At 45.2% G+C, this 7,983-nt stretch overlaps 1 long non-coding RNA gene across 1 annotated transcript; it reads right to left on the bottom strand.

Moving 5' to 3' along the window:
• Nucleotides 1–689: 689 nt before the first annotated feature.
• Nucleotides 690–7,407, bottom strand: LOC146892281 (uncharacterized). The gene is made up of 2 exons (XR_015004694.2): nucleotides 7,341–7,407; nucleotides 690–1,116 (listed from the first exon to the last, which is right to left on the bottom strand). It is a non-coding gene; the product is annotated as an uncharacterized LOC146892281 (long non-coding RNA).
• Between the last annotated feature and the right edge of the window lie 576 nt (nucleotides 7,408–7,983).

Below are 7,983 nucleotides of genomic sequence, written 5' to 3'. Positions count from 1 at the left end.
TGAACTTAGGAGGGAGAAAGAAGATCCATTCTGACTCACCCACAATGAATAGGTGTCATCGTCGGGAAGCACCAAGGGAGGGTTCCAGAGTCTTGGTACAAAGGGAAATGAAGGCAGAGGAAACCGCTCAAGCCACCAGGGAAACCACATGAGCGCACAATCTTCTAGTCGGGGGACATGAAACAGTTAAAGAAAAAACTCAAGACAGTCAGGCGGAGATGGGGGGGCACACACAGGAAATGTCACAGGGTTCATTTGTCTGTGCCACGAAGGGAGACTGGTTTCAGCTGGCCCCAGTCTGGAAGCTGTTCTTCAGACCAGAAAGCCAGGAGAAGGGGAACCTCCCTGGGCCACGCATGACTCATTCCCAGGCAGCTGAGGTAGGCTCGCAACAGGGGGGCGGCGGCAGTGGCCTGTTCACGCCCTGCGTCTTCCGTGCCGGGAATGTAAGGCATGTCCCATGTTCCACTGGAGGGAATGAGGCATCCTCGGAAGGAGAGAGAGAATAAATCAGGACCCAGCGATACAGGTTCCAGGCAGACACAGGGCTTGTGTGGCAAGCTGGAGAGAAATGCAAGTGAATCTTCAACCGATCTCAAGCAAAGACATCTTCGTGGATGGGAGTTTCGAGAAACTTGCCTAAGTCTGTGTTGGGGGATCAAGAACTCAACCCTGAGACAGAGAGAGACCAAACTTTACTCTTTTATTTTCTTTTTCAATTCCATTTGTTTATTTGAGCCAAGCATGGTGGCTTTCACTTCTTTAATCTTAGCAGTTGGGAGACAGAGACAGGTGAATCTTTTGTGAGTTTGAGGCCAGACTGGGCTACGTTGTAAAACCCTGTTTCCAAAACAAAACATATACTTATTTATTGTTTTGTTTTGTTTTACCCGCTGAGTCATCTGCCCAACCCAGACTTTTCTCTTTTGCTCTATGTGAAACTGGCTCCTGCAGAACAAATTGAAAACAGTTGATTCAGAAAACATAGACCTTTAGCCAGGCATTGGTGTCATGTGTCTGTCATCCTGGAACTCTCAGTGTGATGGCAGGAGAGACAGGAGTTCAAGGCCAGCTGTAGCTGGATGCTGTGTTCAAAGCAAGCATGTGAATCCCCATCTGAAAGGAAAGACAAAGAAAAACAAAACAAAACAAAAATCATGAAAGTGTCTATAAACCACTATAATTCACAAATTTGGACAAGTTTGCAGTTAACTCGGGGTTAAAGTCCTAAAGGAGTCTTAACAAATTAAAAAAACAAAACAAAACAAAACACAAAGAGGTCAAGAAGAATTTTGGCAGAGGTTACTCCTAGGCTGTTTCCAAAGGAAGTACTGTGCTGGCCTCTGAGCATGTGAAAACGATCAGTCTAACCAAGAAAGGCACCATCAGCAACAGCCTCTTCAAATCTTAGTCACCATGGCTTATCAAGTCACTGTGTAAACACAACATTGGCATATCATTTTTTTTCATCTAACAACTTGGCAAACTTTTTAGAAGTTATTTTGCATTCATTAATACGTCTGAAGATCAGAAGACAACTTGTGGGAATCAGTTCTCTCGATCCACACGCTCAGGGGATCGAACTCAGGTCCTCTGGTTTGGAAGCAAAGTAATCCCAAGCGATCTCATGGGCAATTTGGCAATTTATTTAAAATGTGATGTCTTGGCTTGAATTTGAATAAGATAACTGTCGTTTTCAGAAGGGCAACGAGGGGCACCATTGTACTAGACAAAAAATGATACATATAATCTATAACAATGGCACAAGTTGCTACTAAATATAAAAAATATGAAAACACAGTTACTTTATGCCTTTCATTCTGTTATTTGCTTTTCTGTCACGTGCACACTACTGCTTAAACAAAGACCCAGGCATCTAGCTGACAGAGGCAATTAGTGGTAATGAATAAGGGAAGTCATTTGAAAATAGCTACACATAGAGCTGGATGTCATCAGCCTACTGTAGTCACAGCAATTGGGGGAGGGGTATAAAGGCAGGAGGGTGACAAGTTCAAGGCCAGCCTAGACTATGAAATAAATTCTAGGCCAGCCTAAACCATATAGAGAGATTTTGCCTCAAGAAACAAAACACAGACTGGCTATGGTGGCGCACACCTTAAATGCCAGCACTCAGGAGGCAGAGACAGGTGGATCTCTATGAGCTCGAGACCAGCCTGGTCTACAGAGCCACTGCAAGATCAGCCAGAGCTACACAGCATGACCTTGTCTCAGCAAAACAAATAACACCAACAATATAAAACAAAATATATAAAATAAAAACACATTATTTTTTTATAGGATGAGGATATAGCTCAATGCTACAGGACCTGACTAGCATATGTGAGGACCTGGGTTCAACCACCAGCACTCCTAAGCAACGTGTTCAGGCAGTACATTTTGTGCCAGTGAGGTCGGCTTAGCAGGTTAAGGAAGCTGCTACCAAGTCTGAGGACCTGAATTTGCTCCCAAAGCCCCACACAGGTGAAGGGGAGAAGCGACTTTCTGAAGGTGTGTTCTCTGACCTCCATGGATAATTTAAAATAATTCCCCCTAATATTCTGTATACTGAGCCCGGAGCCTGGTACATAGTAACACATGCCTTGGCACTGAGCTGCATTCCACAACATCTGTCTGTCTGTCTGTCTGTCTATCTTGTGCTACTGCAGATGGAATCTAGAGCCTTGTGGATGTTACTCAAGTGCCCTACCACTGAGCTTTATCCCCTGTGTCAATCTTTTTATAATGCTTTTTGTGGGTTTCCATTTTGTTGCTGTTGTGTGGTGGTGGTGGTGGGATTTTTTGTTTTTCTGTTTTGAAATAGGGTCTCTTGTAGCCCCAACTGTTCTTGAAATTGCTATAAAGATGAGGGTGATGTTGGATTGCCAGTTCTCCTGTTTCTAGTTCCCAAGTGCTGGGATTTTGGACCAGGACCACGACACCTGGTTCATTCTGCTTCTTTTGATTTCATGATAGAACCATTTAAAAAGATTCATTGTTAATTTTTTAATTATATGTATTTGGATATGTGCACATGTGAGTTCAGGTGCCTGAGGAGTTGAAAAGAGGACCCCAGATCTCAAGGAGCTGAAGTCACAGGTAGTTGTGAGCTGTCAAAGTGGAGGCTGGCATTTGAATTTGAATCTTCTAGATCAGTATACACTCAATTGCTGAGCCTTCTCTCCAACCCTGATACTGCCATCTAAAACAAAAACAAAAACAAAACTCCTTGTTAAAAACTTAAATTTTGTAGCCTATGTGGTTATATTATTTTAAATTATTTTTAGAATTGTTTTATTTTATGTGTGTATTTTGGCTACATGTATGTCTGTGTACCACATGTATACCTGGTGTCCTCAAAGGTCAGAAGAAGGCACTGTATCCCCTGGAACTAGGCTATAATGAGCCACACCTATAGGTGGTTGAGAACTACCATGTGAGTGCTGAAAAATGAACCCAGGTCCTCTGCAGGCGTGTTCAGCCATCTCTCCAGCCCATTATTTTTTTTTAAAGATTTTATTTATTATGTACACTGTTCTGTCTCCATGTATGCCTGCATGCCAGAAGAGGGCACCAGATTTTATTGTAGATGACTGTGAGCCACCATGTGGTTGCTGGGACTTGAACTCAGGACCTCTGGAAGAGCAGTCAGTGTTCTTAACCTCTGAGCCATCTCTCCAGCCCCCCAGCCCATTATTTTTGAGACACATGACTGAACCACGCTTTCAACAGACAGCATAGATATACTAGGACTAGTAAACATTAAGTGACATTTAATAAAAACAGCATGTTCCGTTTTGTCCCATGATATTGTGAGATATTTTTACTCGCTTCTTGCACCAGGAAGGAAAGGTCATTTATGTCACCAGGGAAGGGAGCTGAGACTTGGAAGTGTTTGCAGAAGCAGACTTTACGAAAATAACCTTCATTTGCATTGATTCCACCGTATAGTTCCTAGATCCTCAGGCTAATCAGGGTCCACCAGCAGAACACACAAAATTATGCGGGGATTTAGTAGATGGCTTCCCAGATTAGACTCTAAATAGTCCCACAATAGTCAATGGTACCATAGAGAAAACAGAAGCCAAGACCACGTATCCAAGGACCAGCGATTCAGGCCAGCTCATGGGCTCAATGCCCCTGGAGAGCTGTTGGAGCAAATCAATATTCAGAGATTAAAGAATCTGGGGGCTGGAAAGATGGCTCAAAGATTAAGAGCATTGCCTGCTCTTCCACAGGTCCTGAGTTCAATTCCCAGCAACCACATGGTGGCTCACAGTCATCTGTAGTGAGATCTGGTGCCCTCTTCATGTCCAGCAAGCATACAGACAGAACACTGTATACATAATAAATAAGAAATCTTTAAAGAAAAAAGAAATTAAAGAATCTGTAGTCAGATTCTTCAATGGCAGCATCAGAGTGTCCTGGGGGCCTGGAGAGATGGCTCAGTCATTAACAGTCCTATTGTTCTTGAGGAGGACATGGGTTCAGTTTCCATCACCCTATGATAGATCACAACTACCCTGTTTCTAAGGGATCCAGCGCTCTCTAGCTTGGGCAGGCATCTGCATGCATTTGGTGGAAATAAACTCCTTCAAGCACACAAACGTGCACACACACACACACACAAAAAACAAACCAAATGAACAAACAAATACGTTTTAAGCTGGATGTGGCACACCTTTAATTCCCAAACTTGGGAAATAGGTGGGCAGATCTCTGTGAGTTCAAAGTAGCTTTGTCTATATACTGAGTTCCAGACCAGCCAGGACTGTATAGTGAGAGACTCTGTCTCAAAAGAAAAGAGTCTGGGCAGTGGTGGTGCAAGCCTTTAATTCCAGCACTAGGGAGGCAGAGGCAGGCAGATTTCTGTGAGTTCAAAGCCAGCCTGGTCTACAGAGCAAGTTCCAAGAAAGACTCTAAAGCTAAATGCCTTTTTTGTTGTTTTTTTTTTTTAATTTGTTTTATTTTGTTTTCCGAGATAAGGTTTTGTCTGTGTGGCCCCGGTCCTCCTAGCACTCCTCCGTAGAGCAGTCTGGCCTTGAACTCACAGAGATCTGCTTACTTCCAGCTCCTAAGTGTGGGCGTTAAAGGTGTGCCCCACTGTGGCCCAGTTTTTATTTGTTTGTCTTGTTGTTGTTCCAAATGTCTCAAGAAGTTTACTCCTGGGACACTTTGGTTACAGCCTCTGAATTGAAAAGTAAACTCACAGTGTGGCCCAGGCTGGCCTCAAACTCACAGCAATTCCCTGTAACTTTTTCAGTGTAGGGATTTCAAGTGTGTGCTCCACCACAACAGCTTTGAAACAAAAGCAAAACCATGGCGTCACACACTTGGACTGGTCTCGGACTTGCTCTGTACTGGAGGCTGGTCTTGAACTCTTGATCCATCTGCTTCTGCCTCCGTGAGCTGGGATTAGAGGCTTCTTTAGAGAAACAACATCCCTGTTGATTGATGGAGAAACACTTGGCTGTCTAGTTCAAGGCTTGTGAGGGCCGGCCTCCATATATGGTGTTAACCTCTTTCTCCACCAAGCCTAAAGCAAAATTATGGTCCAAGTTGCATGTTCTGCTTTGGTTGTTGTTGGTCTTCATAATTGGGTACCTGTGTCCTTCCAACTGTCATTAAGATAGCCCAGTCACATAGCCTTCCTCTTTAGCGACAACTGAATCATGCTGATGTTGCTTTATAATCTGAACCCTTTAAAACCGCAGTGGGACTCGTCACGGTGTTAAACATTAAGCAAAGGTTATCTAAGTACAAACAAAGACAGTGAGAGAGTCCACGGGCAAAGTCAAAGACTGGCTGCTAAAACCTGCAGTTGGAAGGCGTTTCATTGTCTCATTAGGTCATATCCTATTCAGCCGCGGTAGCCGTGGGCTGTCTGTTACTGAGGAATGAAGAGCCAGAGAGCCAGCATCCGTGGCCGTGAACATGGACGGTGTACCATCAAGACTCCCCTGCATGAGACACTAAAGGCCAGGACTGCATTCAGCCTTGTATTTTTGGTCACTCTGCGAGGTTTGTACTTGTCCCAAGGTCTTCCGCATTTCTCAATATAAACTAGGGCTCCCCAGTGTGGGGGTGGGGGTGACTCCTGAAATGTGGAACATTTGGCATTGAACCGTGTGACACCCTCTCTGTGAAGAGAACACTTTTGGATCACCCTGGTAGGAGTGTATGCTGGTGTGACTCCTATAGAGAGAACCCTGGGTATGACTTTCAAGCGGAGTCTTCCACTCGTTTATGCTTTCAGGCTGGCAATTCCACTCCTCAGAGACTGGTCTTAAAGGAATAATGAGGAGCTGGGCTGTGGCGGCGCACGCCTTTAATCCTAGCAGTCGGGAGGTAGAGGCAGGCAGATCTCTGTGAGTTCGAGGCCAGCCTGCTCTACAGAGTGAGTTCCAGGACAGGCTCCAAAGCTACAGAGAAATCCTGTCTCGAAAAACAACAACAAAAAAAAAGAAAGAAAGAAAGAAAGAAAGAAAGAAAAAAGAAAGAGAGAGAGAAGAAAGAATGAGGAAGCCAACAGATTGTGGCTAAGGAGGTAAAGGCCTGGCCGACCTGAGCTCAATTCCAGAAACCTACATGTATCCCTCTCTCTCTTTCTGTGTCTCTCTCTGTCTCTCTCTCATACACACACCTGGAGGAGGAAATAAAGAGCAAAAACCAAGTAGTGAAAAAAGTGAGAATCGCAGGCTTATGTTTACCATGTGTGGACTACTGCAAGCCCACCTGATTGCCTCCTCGTTTCTTAGATTAATTTATTCCAATTCTCTCCCTTCCCTGTTGCCAATGTCGTCAACTTCCTTATTAGAACAGAAACTGGTAATGACCCATAAAAGGCACCGATAACAGAGACTGGGGCAGGGCTGGGGTTAGGATGGCAAGGTGAATGGTTCAGGCTGAAAAGCCGCCAGACTGGAACCCAACCTGGAGGCTAAGCATGGACAGCCAAAGACAAATTAACGAAGGCTGGCTCACTGGAGCTAGCAGTAGAGGAGACCAGAAAACAAGGAACTGCAGGAGCCAGCTGAGGCCAGGAGGTCACAGCCCAGTCCGAAACTGGTTCTCCTTCCGGGATGTTATCTGTGAACCATAAACCAGATCAGGAGAAGGGAGGGTGAGTCAAGGTGTGTTTGGGACCTGATGTGAAGACAAGGTTTGTTTGCCTTTCTGAAGCCTTCAGGGCAGGAACTGGGGTCACCGGCTATCCCAGCCTCCCAAAGAGCAGTTGGGGAGCAAGTGTAAGAACTGCGTGGCCGTGGGTGAGTCCTGGGCATGAGCCAGAGGAGGTGCCGGCAAGGCCACTGAACCGGGTAACTGAGCTAGACTCGACTCACCGCAGGGAGCTTTTAAACAAATCCAGGAGTTCGGCCACACCCCAGGTCAATTATATCGGAATGTCTGGGGGTTGGGCTCTCAGAGTCAGTTGTTCACGGTTCCTAGGAGATTTAAATGTTCAGCCAGAGAACCTGGTGGGATCTCAGACCTGCTCCTTAAGAGGATTCAGGTGGGGAATTAGGCGAACTTATTTTCTTGTGACCAGTCCATAATTACAAAACAAACTTGATAAAAAATAGTGTCAAAAAGAACACTGAAGCCATTGTAAATATGTGGGAGGTTGTATGTACGTATGTATGTATGTACGTATGAATGTATGTATGTATTTTGAGACATGGCCTCACTGTGTAGCTCTGGCTGGTTTGAAATTCACTATGTAGCTCAGGCTAGTCCAGGCTGACCTCAACTCACAGAGGTCCTCCTCTGTCTCAGCCTTCCAAGGGTTGGGATTACAAGGGTGCACCGATCTGTTTGGTTATGTGGTGCTGGGGTTGGGTCCCAGGACTTTGTACACACCAGGCAAACTCGCTCCCAACTGAGTTACACCCCAACCTGGTCCTGGAGGGGTTGGATCAGAGGCTTTCCAGGACACAGTGTGAGCAGTGATTAGCCCCTGACAGGTCAGTCTCCCTCAGCACACAC

The sequence above is a fragment of the Myodes glareolus genome, chromosome 12 (genome assembly GCF_982192425.1).
Source record: "Myodes glareolus chromosome 12, mMyoGla1.1, whole genome shotgun sequence".
Taxonomy (NCBI): domain Eukaryota; kingdom Metazoa; phylum Chordata; class Mammalia; order Rodentia; family Cricetidae; genus Myodes; species Myodes glareolus.
Note: the sequence above shows the minus strand (reverse complement) of the source record. Positions and strands in the feature narration are given on the sequence as shown.